Here is an 18,761-nt window from a genome sequence, read left to right as displayed (position 1 = left end):
AAGCATTCACCTGTCACAGTGGTAAACTCTCTGTGAAACTCATTCTATCATACACTCGCTTTCCTTCATAGTTCTGTCACTGTCTGTGTCACACACATTATTCGTCATTGACATTACCATTATCCTTTGCAGATCTCACAATTCAGACTCAACTTAAGTTCAGTGCCTGATGAAGCACTGCTGTCATCACAGTTTTGAGAAATGCAGAAACCAAAATGCTCAAGACTTTGAGACGCTGGTGTTGGTGAGAGGATAGGTGTTTGTGATTTGTTTGGAGGAGACCTGCATCATGGGAGACAGGATACTGACATGGCAATACTGTCTTAAAACTAACGTGATGGACGAACACATGAAAGCACCTGAACTAGCTCATGGACCGTAGGAAGTGCGAGATATCACTATGGTCAAAGAGCACAGGTATATATATGGAGTGGGCAGAGGGGGGATGCTGGTGGGTTGTGTGGCTTGGCCCCTCGCCCTCTAATCCCACCTTACTCTAGAGAGACCCTTCTGTGGCATACGTTGGAGAAATCAAAATTGCACTGTAGAACCAGCTTTAGGACTTCAGACTGAAAAGCTGTTACTGGTGTCTCTGTGGACACTTGGCGGCTTCCATTCCATGCTGTCAGGGCCAGCACTGGAGCGGCCCGTGTGCGCTGGCACATCAGGGGCACCTGAAAGGAGCGAGACTTTGTGAGGGCGCTGAGTCCCTCCATCCCCACGGGGTCTCCATAGCCGCCCGTGGGTGGCCAGGCAGGCTGGGCGGTAACCAATCCGGTGCGAGGCAGCACCCTGAGGGGAGTCTCCAGGCGCACTTTTGGCGTCCTTACGCAGAAGGGGAGGGACTACGTGAACGGCTCAGTCTCTCCGCCCCTTGTGATGGCGTCTGAGGTAGATGCGTGGCAGCCGTGAAGTTGTCGGGCGGTGGCGCAGGTGGTGCAGAGGGCCAATACAACCAGCACAGCTCCAGAATGCGTCCTTCCCAGAGTGGTTCAGGCAGGGCTGAAGGTGAGGATGGTCACCGGGCCCCAGAAGGCCGGGGTGGGCCTGGCAGAGGAAGAGCGGCGATGGAAGCTGCAGTAGCTCGTCCCCGGGGTGAGCGGGCACCAGGTGGCCTAGGACCTGCTGGAGATGTAGCGCCCTTGGCTGTAAGGCCTAGACGTGGACAAGTGGTGCTGTATCCTTTTCATGGAGCCTCCCTGGGCACGGTCAGTGGTATGGTGGTGGGAAACTTGCCGGCAGCCTGACGAAGGGATAGAAGGAAGCATGTCGGCGACCCGGGGCAGCAGGATTGGGCACCCTGGCCGGAAAGGGAGTTGTCAAGGCCCGAGGAGCCTGGAGGGAGGGGGAAGACAGACCAAAGGGTTAGGGAGGTAGATCAGGGTGGTCTCAGGTTGTGGTCGGGAGCATGGGCATCCTTGGGTAAAAACGAGCTTTTGAGGCGTGAGGAAGCCTGAGATATCAGCAGATGCAGTAATGGATGGTGCCTTAACCACGTCTCTCCCAGCACACTCAGAGTGCCTTTCCAATCGCCCCTGGAGGCAGACATGGCTCGCAGATCTCTGCTCCCAGATGTCCAACGCCACCAAGGATTGATTCGGAAGGAATTTGCAGTGAATGGCAGTGACCTAATTGTGTCAGTTCTAGAAGAGTTTGCCTTGGGGAGTGGGGGGCAATGGGTGCTGTCGCCTGAGCTCCCTCTTAAGAGTGCTGTGATGGAGACACTGAGGGGCTTGGTATAAGGAGGGGGACTGGTACCCTGGGCCTACAGGAACGATCTCCCCAATAACCTTATATTCCCCGCTTTTAGTAGGTGGACTGCTGAAGACCTTGCTTTCATCCGACTTTCCATCAACCCATTCCTCGATCAGCTGTCCCTGGTGATTCGGAACACTCAGCGCCGTGGGCTCCCACCTCCCTAAAGCCTAGGCTGAGGAAAGGGGCTGAGGCCTAACCTTGTGTCCCCGACTCGGCAAGGCATAGGTAATTCAAACTATGCCACTTTGTTATCAAGTAATCGCCACTTTGTTATGTGAGTCTATGTTTTTGCCTGTACTGGCCTTTGGTATCTCTTGGGTCGTTTGCTTTGTTTCCCTGCTGCTTGAGGAGTGGGATGCTTCAGTGTTTATTCAGCAGAAAATAAATCTAAGCTACTATTTTGTGTCTCAGGTTCTTTTCAGCTAATGTGCTTCTGAATTAAAAAAAAAAAAACTTTAGATTTTTTGTTCTAGTGTTAGAGGGAAGGTTTTGAAATTCAGATATTCCAGTAGGACAAGGTAATTGAAAACAATTTAAGAAAATGAAAATCGAGCCCTATGTTCAGCACTAAATGCTGTCAAATTACAGAATATTTTCTAGTTCTACTTGCACATTAAATTTATAACAGAATGTAACGTTCAGTTCAGTTGCTTAGTCTTGTCCGACTCTTTGGGACCCCATGGACTGCGGCACGCCAAGCCTCCCTGTCCATCACCACCTCCGTGAGCCTGCTCACACTCATGTCCATTGAGTCGGTGATGCCATCCAACCATCTCATTCTCTGTCATTGCCTCTTTTCATTTAGCAAATATTTTCCTGAATTTTTTTCATTTAATATACTAGCTTTTCCACTTGCTAAAACCTCTTCAAAAATGTGTTATTGAATAGAAATAAGATGCATCATAATGTAATTATTGGGGACTTCCCAAGCAGTCGAGTGGTTAAGACTTTCCACTTCGAGTGCAAGGGCTGCAGGTTCAATTCCTGGTAGTGGAACTAAGATCCCACATGCCATGTGGCACGGCCAAAAAATTAAAATTGGGTCTTTAAATAAAAATAAAAATAACAAAATAATGTAATCAGTGAACATTTAAGTTCTTTCCAATTTTTTCATTAATGTGGTTTATGGTTCAGTGCAATTCATGTATATAATTCTTTCCATTAATGGTTCTTTCCTTAAAGTATTAATATATTCCAAAAGTTAGAAATATTGACCTAAATGTTTACTTCTCTATTTCTTTTTTAAGACTCTTGATCACAGGGAATTCCCTGGTGGTCCAGTGGTCAGGACTCTAGGCTTCCACTCCAGGAGGCATGGTTTGGTCCCATGGCAAGGAACTAAGATGCTATAAGCCATGAGGTGCAGCAAAACAAAAGAGAGGAAACAGACTCTCTGTCTCTTTTTAAAAGACTCTTGATCACAATTTCTCTTCAGAAAATATACCTGCTACCAGATTTTTGGTTTCCCAACATCCTTGTCACAGTTGGCTTGGTTTCCTACTAAAATAAAAAACTTAGTTTGCATAAGGAGAGAAAAAAAAAAACTAGGAACCCTAAAATAAGAATTTTGTGGCTGACTGGACTTGTTTCAAGCCAGTGAAGAAAAGTGCTAAGACAATTAGTTGAGAGATTGGGCATGGGGAGTTAGCTGTCTCTTAATATATCTTTTATCCTACAATCTTGCTAAATTCACTGATTAGTTCTTGTCAATATTTTGTAGGTTCCATATGATCATCTGCATGAATAATTATGTTGTCTGCAGATACTTTTACTTCTTCCTTTCCAATTGAGATGCCTTTTATCCATTGATTTCTCTCCTCATAATGGTTTGGATATTTCTGATTCTGGGCATACTCTTTTCCTTGGGTGCTAGGTATATTTTTCCCTAGGTATATTCCACAACTTTAAAAAATGTAATGTTGTTTACTTACTTAGAAACACTTTGATCCTGTTGAGTCTTGCATTAAGGTTTGATTGGTGGGAGTTTGAGACAAGATCCCTCTGAGTCCTGTATATGATGTCACCTGAATGAAGAGTTTCTGCTATGGCTCCAGCAGACTCTCTGCCCATGTGCAGGATTCTGTCCTCCCTCTGCCGCCCTCTCCTCTCTGGTCTGCCACCTGGCAGCTCCAACAGCCTCTGCTCTGTGATTCCCCCTCCACACCCAGGGGGCCGGCTCGACATGGCCTGGGCAGTCTGTGTAGACAGCAAGCTGGGGCAGCTGCACAGCTTGTCTCTTCCATGTCTCAGCTCCCAGAGGTCACTGCTGATCCTCCCTGGCCTGATGTCCAGGTTTTTCACAGCCTGAGCTTCATATATTTTGGCCAGTTTTAAGCAGATCTTTGAAGCCAGTGGCAGGGCACAACCTTTCCTGTTCCTCCATAAGCGTGAACAGAGTCTGTCATGACAGAACCCAGAGAACTCTGCCCGCTTGCGATGGAGGAAGGCAGGTGCTGCTGCCTGGGATGGTGGCAATGGTCCTGGGGGTGACGGTGATGGAGTCTCTCACCCAGCAGCACCCAGCAGCTCTAGTGGCTACAGTGATCCTTCCTTTCAAAATGTAAGCCAGATATGTCTCCCCTGTGCAGTTCCCTTCACTGGCTTTATTCTCATTCAGAATATGAGCCAGAGGTCCTTATAATGCCCGGAAAGGCCCCACATTCTCATCTGTGAACCCACATTGCCTTTGTGCCTCTTCTGCTGTGCTCACTCTTGCTCACTCCATGCCAACCACACTGGCCTCTTGGCTACACCTTCAACATTCCAGGTTTTCTGATGAATTAGTGCTTTTGCATAGTCTGTTCTCCCTGCCTTGACTACACTTTCAAATATACCTCCTGGACACCTCCTTCATCTCCAAGTCTGCCCAGGTTTCATTGTCTCACCTGACTTTCTCCTGCATCCACCCTCCCCACAGCCCGGTGGGCAGTCAATCCTCTTCACCCTCTTTTTTCCCACAGTGCTCATCACCTTCTATAATACAGTATAATTTACAATTGGCTTCAATCAGGCAGAAGTGACACATCCCGTGGACTGCCCTGTCTTCCCCACAGAGGTCTCCCAGGAAGTGATGTCCATGTGTGATGCCAGAGTGGGGTTGGGTTCACGATTGGCCTTGTTTAGTTCCAGTGATTGGCAGCCTTGATTTGAAGGGCCACCCTGTCCCTTAGGCCCTCCAGCACCCCATCTGCCATCAGTGAGGTGCCCATGTGGGAGGGGTCTGTCTCAGCTCTGCTCTCTCCCATCGGGGCCCCTGCTGCAGCCTGCATAGTGCCACTCTGTCTCAGAAAATAAAAACTAAATTTATAAAACCAAATGGCACAATAAAATAAAGAAATAATAATAAATGCAATTTAAGATCAAAGAAAATAAACTTGAAATCCGGAAACTTAGGGGCATGCCCGGTGGAGTAAGGGGCAAGAGCTCAAGGGGCCTGGGGCTCAGAGACCTTCAGGTTAGGTTTCCTGGCCCTTTCATCTCAGGTTAGCCTTGTGGGCTAACATAACCTTTAGATCCAGGGCTTGGTCTGGAGTGTCAGGTAAAACCGTTCATGGTAATCAGCCTGTTCCTTGACCACGGTGAGGAAGTTCACATGGCTTCTCCTCCATTGTCTCAGCACCAGGATTCCTCTTGGCTGTGCCTTTGGCCTGGTTCCCCCAAACCTGAGCCTCAACTACTCTGGTTGTCTCTGCCTTACATCATGGCCTAGAGACGCTGCTGACCCGGCACCCAGGGCAGCTGGGAGCATCAACCGTGGGGAGAAGAGAGGTGAGGGCACAACAGACCCCTGCTGTTGCCTTTTAATGTCAGTACCGAAGGTCACCTTATCTGTGGTATCTGGCACAACCGTTGATTTTACTGTCAACTGCTGAAGCTAGTTTCTGGCCCAGAAAAAAGACGTTTGGCTGACCAGAAGCAGTCCTTGTTCCAGCCACCTCCTGAATGGCTTGCAGCAAAGAACATGGATGAGGGGCATTCCATGTGATTCAGGATAGGCCTGTTGTATATGAAAACAGCAGGGAAGTCTATTTTCATCACTCAGCCTTCAAAACGTGTTCTGAGTTTTTATCAGAGATCATTATTTATATAAAAGGGCACTTAGGTCATTATTCTTCCTTGTAACTTATTAATGCCAGAAATGAAACAGTAAAACCACAGTGAATTTTTCAAAATGTCATGATTTTGTCACATTCACAGGTGCCAGGGCTTGAGACTTCAACATCTTTTCCTGGGGACACAATCCAACCCACAGCCACCCTCCACCATCTCCCACTTCACTCTGAGCACAAGCCCTCAGCATGTCCCCTGAGGCCTACACATCTAGCCCCTCCCTGTAAGCTCTCGGGCCCTGTCCTGCTGCTCTCCTCTTCACCCACTCTGCTCCAGCCACACTGGTCTCCTCACACTCCCAAACCTCCCTCAAGTCTTCACTCAGTCTCTGATTCACAAAGAAGCTGACCCTGACCACCCGGTTGAAAATGGAAAACTACTCCTCCAAGTGATGGTTCTCTTTTCTCCAGCTGCACTTCAGGCCAGAGTTCTCACCACCTTCCCATAGGCTACCTAGTGTAGTTGTTTTTCGTTTCTTGACTGTTTTTCGTTTCTGGCTGGACTGGAGCGTCCACAGAGGTCTGGAACGGTGTCCAACAAAAATTTTTCCTTGAGTTATTGAATAAATAGAGCTACTATAGAAAATGTAAGAAAATATCTTTGTGAGCTATGAGTGGGGAAGTACTTCCTAAACATTGGTTTAAGCCCATAGCAGATTAAATCAAGAATACACTGATATTTTCGATATCCTGCTGATCGTCAAGAAGATAACTACAATTCTGATTTGTGGAAATGGGCAAAGGATACTATCCTATTTAGGATAGTTACAGAAGAGGAAACCCTCAAAAGTCGCAGGATGCTGTAGGAATGGAGATGGGTGCAGCGTGCCAGGGAGCAGCCTGGCATGACTGACTCCAGTGAAGCCTGCACATCCCTGAACTCTAGAATTTCTGCTCCTGGGAAACTGTGACCAATCCCCTCAGTGGGGGTGTATGAGGGTGTCCTCACAGTGTCGCCTGTGGAGGCGGGAGTCAGAGCCACCTAGATGTCCCACTGACTCTCCTGTCCTAATGTCAGACCTTCAGGTGTGTCTGGTTAATTCATGAGTTTCCACTTGTGGGATGGATGACAGCAGAAGTCAACACACTAGATCCTTGCTCAATACGTTCTTCAGGCTTTCCTCACACCTGTCTGACCAAAGTGTCCACACCTACTCTATGTACCCATGTGAATCTGGTTCTGCCCTGATACGGTTTTTCTCCAGGGATGATGGTGAAACCCTATTAATATCTTCTAACCCTACAATGACAAAGTCAGGTCATGGCTCCCCATTTGTAGCACCCACACAGGAGCCTCAGACAGAGAGCTTAATTAGTTGTCTGTAAGTGACTGCGAGGCTTTACTTCCCACTTGGCTTTCGTACAGGATCCCTAGCCAGCTCCACACTGCCCTTTTTCAGAGAAGCTGGCCTGCTCTCCTCTCGTCACGTTGACTTTATTTATCTATTTTTGCCTGTGCTTAGTGTTTATTGATGAACACGTGCTTTCTCTAGTTGTGGCCAGGGGCATCTACACTCTAGTTGCTGAGCACAGGCTTCTCATTGTGGTGTCTTCTCTTACTGCAGAACATGGGCTCTAGGGCACAGGCTCAGTAGTTGTGGGACATGGGCTCAGTTGCTCCGTGGCATGTTGGATCTTCCCGGACCAGGCATTGAACCATGTCCCTTGCACTGACAGGTAGATTCTTGTCCACTGAACCACCAGGGAAGTCCTCCTCATGCTTTATCTTGCTCTGTTCTGAACTGTAACCACTTCTCTAACCTCTGATTTCTCCTGGGTTAAAAGTATATGTGTATATGTGTGTGTGGGCTCAATCATGTCTGACACTTTGCACCCATGAAATCGACCCTGCTTGGCCCCTCCGTCCAAGGGATTTTCCAGGCAAGAATACTGGAGTGGGTTCCCACTTCCATCTTGGGACTTTATAGTATTCCATTTAGGTCTTGAATCCATTTTTAGTTTATTTATGTGTGGTGTAAGGAAGTGTTCTTATTTCATTCTTTTACATGTAGCTGTCCAGTTTGCCCAGCAGCATTGATTGAAGTGGCTGTCTTTGTTCCATTGTACATTCTTGGCTTCTGTGTCAAAAATAAGGTACTGGGGTGGCCCCAAAATATTGGAGGAATAGGTCTGGGAGACCACTTTCTCCCCCCAAAATTCATCAAAAGATCATTTGAATGCTGAAGAACTTCCATGAAACAATTTCTGAATGCTGGCAGAGGACACAGGGCACCCAGAAAGGCCACCAATTCTCTTTGGAAGGAGGTAGGACAAAATATAACAGACAAAAAGAGAGGCAAAAGAGTTAGGGACAGAGATCCATCCTGGGGAGGGATTCGTGAAGGAGGAGAAGTTTCCAAACAGCTGGAAATCCTCTCACATGCGGGTCTGTGGGGAGTTTGGAATCTCAGAGGGCAACATAACCTGGAGAAAGGAAAAAAAAAAACCCACAGAATAAGTGACTAACCTCAACTCCCAGTGGAGAAGTAGCCCAGATGCTCTCGTCTGCCACCAACGAGCAGGGGCTGGATAGGGAGGTGCGGGTTGCATGCTTAGGGTAAGGACCAGGCCTGAATGCCCTGAGGACAATCTGAGGGATCTAACGTGAGATAGCAACCCAAACCCTTTGGGATAGCCAAAGGGGAAAAAAAAAGGAAACGACAGAGAGAACTTTCCTGTGAACTGTTCTAACCTAACATACAACCTGGCCCGCTCACAGAACAAAGGGCTGAATGATCACCAAAGGAGAGCTGGTTGGCTGTGGACCGGCCCCTCACCCGCCAGAGGCAGAGAGGCAGGCGTGCAAGAGCCAGAGTCAGAAGACGAGAGGCCATCTCGGCCCCAGAGACAACATCCTCCACCAAACTCTGAGCAGGCTCCCAGTTGCTAACCATGTCTTCCTGGGATCCTGGATGGTTGACATCTGCCAAGAGGGTCACAGCCTGAGATCATTTCCCTAGAGTACACACATGGCACACCTGAGACGGTGCTCTCCCAATGCACCTGGGAAACCAAGGCGCCAGGACCAGGGAGGTGATTAAGATGAACGGCCCTCCTTGGCACTGCACTTGCCAAGCACCTGGTGGCCTGAGGTTCTCAGACCTGGGAAGGGCACAAAATGCACACCCAACCAAGTCTGTGCCCTTGCGGAGTACCCAAGAACCTGAACCTGAGCAGCGCAGACCTGGGAAATGCACAAAACACAGGGACTGCTTTGGACAATTCCCCTGCATAGCAACTTGGAGCCTGAGAAGTGTAGACTGGGAAAGCACATGCCATGGTGAGCTGTGACAAAACCAGTGTGGTCCATACACTGTGAGCACTCCCCACACACACCAGTGATGTTTGTTTCCTCTGTTCCTCCCTCCCCACAACAAAACTGAATGACTGAGCCTAAACAAGTGAACCACCTTTGCCCCCTGTGTCAGGGTGGAAATTAGACACTGAAGTGACTTGCAAACAGAGGAAGCAAAAATAAACAAAGAAGAGGGAACCACTCTGGAAGTGACAGGAGCAACAGATTAAAACCCTGTAGTTAGCATTGACTAAGCATTGGAAGGGGCCTACAGACCTTGAGAAGAAGTACAAGGGGGAAAAAGGAACTATCTGGAACTGAACTGACCCCACATTGCCCTCAACAGCTTCAGAGAAATTCCTAGATATATTTTTGCTATTATCAAAATTAATTTTTTATTTTTAAGATCTTTATTACTCATTTAATTTTCATTTTTATAACCTACTATTAGCTTTCAAAAAACACCCTATTTTTAAAGCAAATTTAATATATATATTTTTTTATAATTTTTGTGATTGGTTTTGTTTAATATTTTTTATATTGTATTTTTGAGAGTCTAACCTCCACTCTAGATTTTTCATCTTTGCTTTTTGATACTGGTTACTAATTTTGTACCTTTAAGAATCTAATCTTCAGTATCCATTTTCTCTTAGGGGTGTGATTACTGGCTTGATTGCTCTCTCCCCCTTTGACTCTCTCCTTTCTCCCCCAGGTCACCTCTATCTCCTCCCTCCCCCTTCTCTTCTCTACTTAACTGTGTGAATCTCTCTGGGTGTTACCAGCTGTAGAGAACACTTAGGGAACTGATTACTGGCTAGATTGTTTTCTCCCATTTTGACTCCCCCTCTTCTCCTCCTGGTCACCTCTAACTCCCTCCTCCATCTTCTCTTCTCTATGTAACTCTGAAAATCTCTGGGTGTTCCAGACTGTGGAGAGTACATGGGCAAAGATAATTAGGAAAAGCAAACAAAGAATAAATGTAGAAAAAAGGAGTTTAAAAATTAAAATTAAAAAAAATTAAAATTAAAAAAAAAGAGGAAAAAAAAAGGAAAATTCCACAGAACTGCAAAAGCCCAATGGAGAGGCAGAGATTTATAACAACAATAAAAAATCTTGGTGGATAAGGAAGCTGTGGTACATATACAGCATGGAATATTACTCAGCCATTAAAAAGAATTCATTTGAATCAGTTCTAATGAGATGATGAAACTGGAGCCCATTATACAGAGTGAAGTAAGCCAGAAAGATAAAGACCAATACAGTATACTAACACATATATATGGAATTTAGAAAGATGGTAACGATAACCCTATATGCAAAACAGAAAAAAAGACACAGATGTACAGAACAGACTTTTGGACTCTGTGGGAGAAGGCGAGGATGGGATGTTTCGAGAGAACAGCATCGAAACATGTATATTATCTAGGGTGAAACAGATCATCAGCCCAGGCTGGAAGCATGAGACAAGTGCTCGGGCCTGGTGCACTGGGAAGACCCAGAGGGATCGGGTAGAGAGTGAGGTGTGAGGGGGGATCGGGATGAGGAATACATGTAAATCCATGGCTGATTCATGTCAATGTATGACAAAAACCACCACAATATTTTAAAGTAATTAGCCTCCAACTAATAAAAATAAATGGAAAAAAATGTGACTGAGAAAACAAACAAAATCTCAAAAGCTTAATTAGATTTCATAGTGCCAATAAAAGCTACAACTACAACAGATGGTGAAAACAAAAGGAAAAAAAAAAATCCAAAAGAGTCTGCAGAGCAAATGAAAACATAAGAAAAATAAATGTTTTCTTGAATCAGTGCTCAGACTCCTTTCCCTCGCTGTGAATCACAGTACACCTCACCTCTGTAGGATGCCCTCCAATACTGTGCTGATTGCTGGGCCTGTTTTGGGGACAGCTCAGTTTCTAATCTGGTCCTACTGTGCGTTCTTGTGAATTCTTGTGTGAATCTGTGCTGTTACTGAATTCAAAGATCCCCTTAAAAGTGGCCAATATATATGAAGCTCAGGCTGTGAAAAACCTGGACATCAGGCCAGGGAGGATCAGCAGTGATCTCTGGGAACTGAGACACGGAAGAGACAAGGTGTGCAGCTGCCCCAGCCTGCTGTCTACACAGACTATCCAGGCCATGTCCAGCCGGCTCCCTGGATATCGAGGGGGGAATCACAGAGCAGAGGCTGTTGGAGCTGGCAGGCAGTGGACCAGAGAGGAGAGGGCCGCAGAGGGAGGAGAGAACCCTGTGCATGGGCAGAGAGTCCGCTGGAGCCATAGCAGAATCTCTTCATTCAGGTGACATCATATACAGGACTCAGAGGGATCTTGTCTCAAACTCCCACCAATCAAACCTTAAGGCAAGACTCAACAGGGTCAAGGTGTTTCTAAGTAAGTAAACATTACATTTTTTTAAAGTTGTGAAATATACCTAGGGAAAAATATACCCAGCACCCAAGGAAAACAGTATGCCAAGAATCAGAAATATCCAAACCATTATGAGGAGAGAAATCAGTGGATAAAAGGCATCTCAATTAGAAAGGAAAACATAAAACTATCAGCAGACAGCATGATTGCCTATTCAGAAAATCAAATGGAATCTACAAAATATTGACAAGAGCTAATCAGTGATTTTAGCAAGATTGTAGAATAAAAGATATATGAAGAGAGAGCTAACTCCCCGTGCCCAATAACTCAATTAATTGTCCCAGCACTTTTCTTCACTGACTCGGATCAAGTCCAGTCAGCCACAAAATTCTTATTGTAGTGCACCTTTGTTTTTTCTCTCTTCATGCAAACTAAGTTATTCATTTTAGTACAAAACCAAACCAATTGGCAAGGATGTTGGGAAACCAGCAATCGGGAAGCAGGTGTATTTTCTGAAGTGAAATTGTGATGAAGAGACTTTTTTTTTAAGATAATCTGTTTCCTCCCTGTTTCTTGTTTTGTTTTGTTGCATCTAATGGTTTGTAGGATCTTAGTTTTCTGACATGGGACAAAAGCCATGCCTCCCAGAGTGGAAGCCCAGAGTCCTGACCACTGGACCACCAGGGAATTCCCTGTGTTCCAGAGTCTAAGAAAAGAAATAGAGAAATAAGCATTTAGGTCAATATTTCTAACTTTTGGAATATATTAATACTTTAAGGAAATAACCATTAATGGAAAGAATTACATACATGAATTCCACTGAATCATTATCCAAAGTAATGAAAAAATTGTTAAGAACTGGAAGAGTCCCTGTTGCTGGGAAAGTTTGAGGGCAGAAGGAGAAGAGGATGTCAGAGGATGAGCAGGTTGGATGGCATCAGAGATGCAATGAACATGAACTTCGGCAAACTCTGGGGGACTGTGAGGGACAGAGTGGCCTGGCAAGCTGCAGTCCATGGGGTTGGGAAGAGTCAGACATGACTGGACGACTGAACAACAACAGCAGCTGCCCAAGCCACGTTCTTCTCAATCAGTTTCATCAGTAATACAGCTGATATTTAGGTTGAAACACATGCAAGGGGGATGGGTCAAAGGCTGCAGATGCTAAGCTGGACCTGTTTGAAAGGAGTGGTAAGAGACACGCAGCAGGCATGAGTGGGTGGTATCAGGGAACTCCTTGTAGAGGAAATGATTCAGGTTGTCCAATTTGTAAAGCCACACACTTTCTTTCAGGCTTTCAAAAGTAAGGTGGTACTAGTGGCAAAAAAAAAATCCATCTACCAATGCAAGTGATGAAACAGACACAGGTTCAATCCCTGGGTGGGGAAGATCCCCTGGAGAAGAGACAGGCTACTCACTCCAGTATTCTTGCCTGGAAAATCCAATGGACAGAGAGCCTGGCAGGCTCCAGTCCATGGATCAAAAATTGTCAGACACGGTTGAACCCACACACACGTATACACATATACTTTTAATCCAGGAGAAAGCAGAGGATAGAGAAGTGGTTACAATGCAGGACAGAACAAAATAAAACATGAGGAGGACCTCCCTGGGGGTTCAGTGGAAAGGAATCCACCTGTCAATGCAAGGGACACTGCTCCGATGCCTGGTCCAGGAAGATACAACAAGCCACAGAGGAACTAAACCCATGCTCCACACCTACTGAGCCTGTGCTCTAGAACCCATGTTCTGTAATAAGAGAAGTGACCATGATGAGAAACCTGTACACAGCAAGTTGAGTATAGCCCCCACTCTCTCCAACTAGAGAAAGCCTATGTGAAGCAAGGAAGTAAACCTTACACTGCCAAAATAAATAAATAATATCAACAGGAGGGGAAGAGAGCAGGCCAGCTTCTCTGAGTAAAGGGCAGTGCAGAGCTGGGCTAGGGATCCTGTTAGAAAACCAAGTGGGAAGTAAAACCTCTCAGTCACTTATAGACAACTAAATGAACTCTCTGTCCCAGTCTCCCTGTGGGTGCTAAAAAGGGTGAGCTGTGAGCAGACATTATTATAGTTTTAGTTGTAGGTTTAGCAGATATTAATAGGTTTTCACCATCATCTCTGGAGAAAACCTGTGTCATGGCAGAACCAGATTCTCATGGATAGGTAGAGAGTAGGTATGGATACCCTGGTCAGCCATGTGGGAGGAAAGCCCAAAGAACATACCGAGCAAGGGTCTAGTGTGTTGACTTCTGCTGTCATCCATCCCACAGGTGGAAACTCCTGAATTAACCAGACCCACCTGAGGGTCTGACATTAGGGCAGAAGGAGAGTCAGTGGGACGTCTAGGTGGCTCTGACTCCCGCCTCCACAGGCGACACTGTGAGGACATCCCCACTGAGGGGATTGGTCACAGTTTCCCAGGAGCAGAAATGCTGCAGTTTAGGGATGTGCAGGCTTCACTGGAGTCAGTTGTGCCAGGCTGCTCCCTACTATGGCTTCATCCATCTCCAATCCTACTGTATCCTGTGACCTTTGGGGTTTTCCTCTTCTATAGCCAGCCTATTTGTATCCTTTGTCCATTTCCACACATCACAATTGAACTTGCCTTCTTGATGACCATAGGATATTAAAATATTTGTATATTCTTGATATTACTTTTTTATGGACTTAAAACTGAGAGAGTCAATGCCTAGGCAGATTGATAAGAAGTCCAGGGTCCCCAAGGAGGAGAAAGGGGTCTGGGGCTCTCGAAGTGGAGACAGGGGTTTGGAATTCTCATGGAAGAGAAAAGGACAGACGTTTTTTTCTTTCCCTCTACTTTCCTTAGTGAAGAGAAGTCACTCAGTCATGTCTGACTCTTTGTGACCCCATGGACTGTAGCCTACCAGACTCCTCAGTCCATGGAATTTTCCAGGCAAGAGTACTGGAGTGGATTGCCATTTCCTTCTCCAGGGGATCTTCCCAACCCAGGGGTCGAACCCGGGTCTCCCGCACTGCAGGCAGATGCTTTACTGTCTAGTCTGAGCCACCAGGGAAGCAAGTCTTAGTCAATTACACAAGTCAGTTTAAACTCTGTACTAGGGATTATGCAACAACAATGTATCCTGCTTGAGGACAGTTTCTCCTTCCTGAAAACCTTCCTACTAATCCTGTTATTTTAGAATGTATATTATGGGATTGGGTCTGGTAGGATCTTTCTATTGTTAAATTCTAATCTTGTTATCTTAAAATGTAAATTGTGGGAATGGGTCTGGTAAAATTTTCACAAACTTGAGACATTCTATTGATTCATTGTAATAACTAATTAAGAGGTATATAACTCCATTGCTAACACTAGCAAGGGGGTACTCTTTCTGCCCCCTTCTGATGTCTATGTCTGAAGCTTTCTCTATCTTTTTTTATACTTTAATAAAACTCTATTACACAAAAGCTCTGAGTGATCAAGCCTCATCTCTGGCCCTGGATTGAATTCTTCTCCACCAGAGGCAAAAAATCATGGTGTCTTGCGTGGTTCAGCAGCAAACTTTCATCTTGGGGGCTCGTCCGGGAATCTTCAGGGAAAGGTAAGGATGCTTGGAGCTCTAGTCCTTTGTTCTGCTAGTGAGCATTTCTGCTGTACTTTACTAACTCTACAGTGTGCTTCTGTGAATGAATGACACGCCTTGTGAGAAGTAAGTGAGGAGCCCTGCTCTGCGGTTCCGTGGTGACCTCATAGAGCTTATGGCAGAAACCTGTCAGAGGTTTATACAGACCTGTCAGTGCTTAGAGGCACCCAATGTCTCCTTCAGGGACTGAACAGAAATGGGGAAAGTGTGTGGACCGAACTCTCCTTTCTCAGTCAAACTTTCTGGTTTCTTTGTCCATTTCATAAATTCTTGGGAACTAGAACTACTAACCTAATCTGTTAGGGGCTTGTGATCTAGGCTGTTACTATGTACTGTTACTTTGGTCCCAAACTTGGATTGGTAGTCAGGAAGCACCTAGCCTTGCGAGGAAGTTAGATGGAGCTCTAGCTCCAAGAGCATCTTTGAGGTTAAAGGTTACTCAGATTGGAAATGCAATGTGTTTTTCCCTTTGGTAACACTAGCTCTTAGTGGACCAGAGGAGGCTCTTATACTGGTGTGGTGACACTTGGAAGGAACATCTCAGTTTTATGTTTGTACGGGTATTTTTGTGGTCAGGAATATACTCAGGCAGGCACTCAGGTGATGAATGTTTCCCCCCAGCCGTCTTAGCTTGGGAGGCATTCCAGAAGGTTACTCTGATTGCGCCCCGGGTGGCATCAGAGGCAAGGTTTTAATGGTGAGGAACTGGACATCAGTCTGGGATGCCATCAGGTCTATCCCTGGTGAATCTCCACCCCTTCTTGGTGGTAGAACCAGGAGGAACAAGTAAGGCACCTGTGTCGGTAAGGGACAGACTAAGTCCGACCAGGGAAGGAAAGCTTTGGTGTAAAGTCTGTCTACACCTCCATCTAGAGCAGGGAGGGATGCCTCCAGTAGAAAGATGGTGCTGGTCGCTTTTTTTCCCTCTTACAGATGGGAGCTAACAATTCCAGCCTCACTCCTTTGAACTGTATCCTGAAAACCTGGATTTGATCCCCAGAGCTTAAAGAAGACACACCTGGTCTTCCATTGTGATATTTCATGGCCACGGTATTCACTGGAGGATGGCGAACAGTGGCCAATTGGAGGGTCTCTTACTTATAGTACTGTTTTACAGTTAGACAGCTTCTCTAGAAAACAAGGGAAATGGGTAGAAGTAGCATACGTGTTGTCCTTTTTCTCTCTGAAACATGCCAAACTTATGTCCTAAGGGTATAGATTTGGGTGTGAAACCTTCAGCTCCCTCCTGTCCTCCTACTTTGCCCCTGTACCCGGGACTCCAAACTGAACAAACTGAAAGTCAGAGAACCCTCCCAAGAAGGGTTGCCTTGGTCTCAGTAGAAACCCAAACTGAGATTTAGAGCAGACTTTTACGTTCCAAAGCAACATCATTTCAAAAGTCACGATTCTTTATGAAGATAGTTAAACAACACGGAAATCTAAATACTGAAATGATTTTCCCTAATGTCCAGTGATAACATTGACTCTTGAAAGGGAGGTGCTTATTCTGGGTGGTTATACTCAGCATTGCACTACATGTTCATAGGGTTGGAAAGTCCTGAAATACAGGAATATACCAGACACAGAATTCTGCAATTTGCTTTCATCTCTTTCCATATTAGTTCCCATCTATCTGGTTTGCTCTCTGATTGCCAAATGTTATTCCAGCAGGATGGAATTACCATGATTTACTCTATGTTTCCCCCTGGATTTACATTCTACCAGTTTTTCACAATGACAAACACTGCAGTAATTAATACTGTGGTCGATTCTGCCTTGCTCACATATACAAGAATTTTCTATGACAGATTCCCAAAAGTGAGTCAAAGGATGTGAGCATCTTAAAATGGAATAGAAAGTGCCAATAAAATGTCCAGACAGATTTTACTATCACTCTGATACTGTATAGGATGCCTGGTTTTGGGTTCCCTAGCGGTCCAGTGGTGAAGAATCTGCCTGCCAATGCAGGGCACATGGGTTCGATCCCTGGGCCAGGAAGATCCACATGCCTAGAGCAACTAAGCCAGTGTGCCACATCTACTGAGCTCAACCTGATCTAGAGTCCATGCTCGTTGACAAGAGAAGCCTCTGCAATGAGAAGCCTGAGCACAGCAGTTAGAGAGTAGCCCCCGATGGCTGCAAGCACAGAAAATCTGCACACAGTTAACAAGATGCGGCACGGCCAAAAATAAACAAATATTTTTCATTAATAAAGTTTTTAAAAAGAGTCCTTGTTTCCAGCTATAGCCTTCTCAGACATTGATGATTTCAGTTAATTAAGTTCATCCTACACTAAGATCTGGTCCTACAGAGCCAATCTTAAAAAGTAAGACCCAAAATGATCAAACTGTTTCTAAGCATCTTAACAGGATTTCAGAATAAAGCTCAAGAATAAGTTTAGGAATAGAAAAATATCAAGCATACAAGGGAAATTCGATAATGCTTGGCATCCAATGTAAAATTACCAGGAGGCAAAGAAGCAGGAAACTCCAATCCATTATAACAGAAAGCAGTGTGTTGTTGTTCAGTCGCTCAGTCGAGTCTTTAACTATTTGCAACCCCACGGACTGCTCTCGCTAAGCTTCCCTGTCCTTCACCATCTCCCAAAACTTGCTCAAACTCATGCCCATGGTGTTGTGATGCCATCCAATCATCTCGTCTTCTGTCATTCCCTTCTCTTCCCACCTTCAATCTCTCCCAGAATCAGGGTCTTTGGCAATGAGTCGGCTCTTTGCGTCAGGTGACCAAAATGCTGGAGATTTCATTTTAACAGAAATCAGTTAAAATAAATCAATTGGAAAGGAAGAAATAAGTGTGTATTTATTTACAGACAAAATGATTGTCTATGTTGGAAGGTCAATGGGATCTACAAAAGATCTATTGTAATTAATTAATGAGTTTAGCATGGTTTCAGGATACAAGGATACTCTTGAGAGTGCCTTGGACTGCAAGATCAAACCAGTCAATCCTAAAGGAAATCAGTCCTGAATTTTCATTGGAAGGACTGATGCTGAAGCTGAAGCTTCAACACTTTGACCAGCAAATTCGAAAAGCTGACTCATGGGAAAAAACAGTGACGTTGGGAGAGACTGAAGGCCAAAGGAGAATGGGAGGACAGAGGATGAGATGGTTTGACAGCATAACCCACTGAATGGACATGAACTTGAGCAACATCCAGGAAACAGCGGGGACACAGAGCCTTGTTTTCTACAGTCCACGGGACTGCAAAGAGTTGGACACTGAACAACAACAATGTTCTGGTATTATATCTTAATATATAAATCTAACTATAAAACTGAGAAAATATTCCAAAATCAATACTGAAGGGCAGTACACAAATTTCTTATTCTCCAACTTCTTACATTGTCTTCACTTATGCTGTACTCCTTGAATATCTGGATCTCAGAACCTCCCCTCCAACCGGAATATGAACGCAGTATTAGGAAGTGAACAAGCTAAAACTTAAGTCAGAGACACAGCAAAGTAGCTCAGTTTTATTTTCTGCAGTTAACAATCACCAAAAAAACTATGTGGACCCTGAGCCCCCGAAGCAGCAGCACAAGCACTAGATGAAGCCTGATCAAACTAAATCAGAAAGCAATGCCCTCGGGAAGGACAC

At 45.3% G+C, this 18,761-nt stretch overlaps 1 long non-coding RNA gene across 1 annotated transcript; it reads left to right on the top strand.

Annotated features, from left to right (window-relative positions):
- The first annotated feature begins 857 nt into the window (after positions 1-857).
- LOC122690874 lies at positions 858-2,156 on the top strand. Its single transcript, XR_006340167.1, has 3 exons — positions 858-1,177; positions 1,508-1,636; positions 1,811-2,156. It is a non-coding gene; the product is annotated as an uncharacterized LOC122690874 (long non-coding RNA).
- Positions 2,157-18,761: the final 16,605 nt, after the last annotated feature.

This window comes from Cervus elaphus, chromosome X (genome assembly GCF_910594005.1).
Source record: "Cervus elaphus chromosome X, mCerEla1.1, whole genome shotgun sequence".
NCBI lineage: Eukaryota > Metazoa > Chordata > Mammalia > Artiodactyla > Cervidae > Cervus > Cervus elaphus.
Note: the sequence above shows the minus strand (reverse complement) of the source record. Positions and strands in the feature narration are given on the sequence as shown.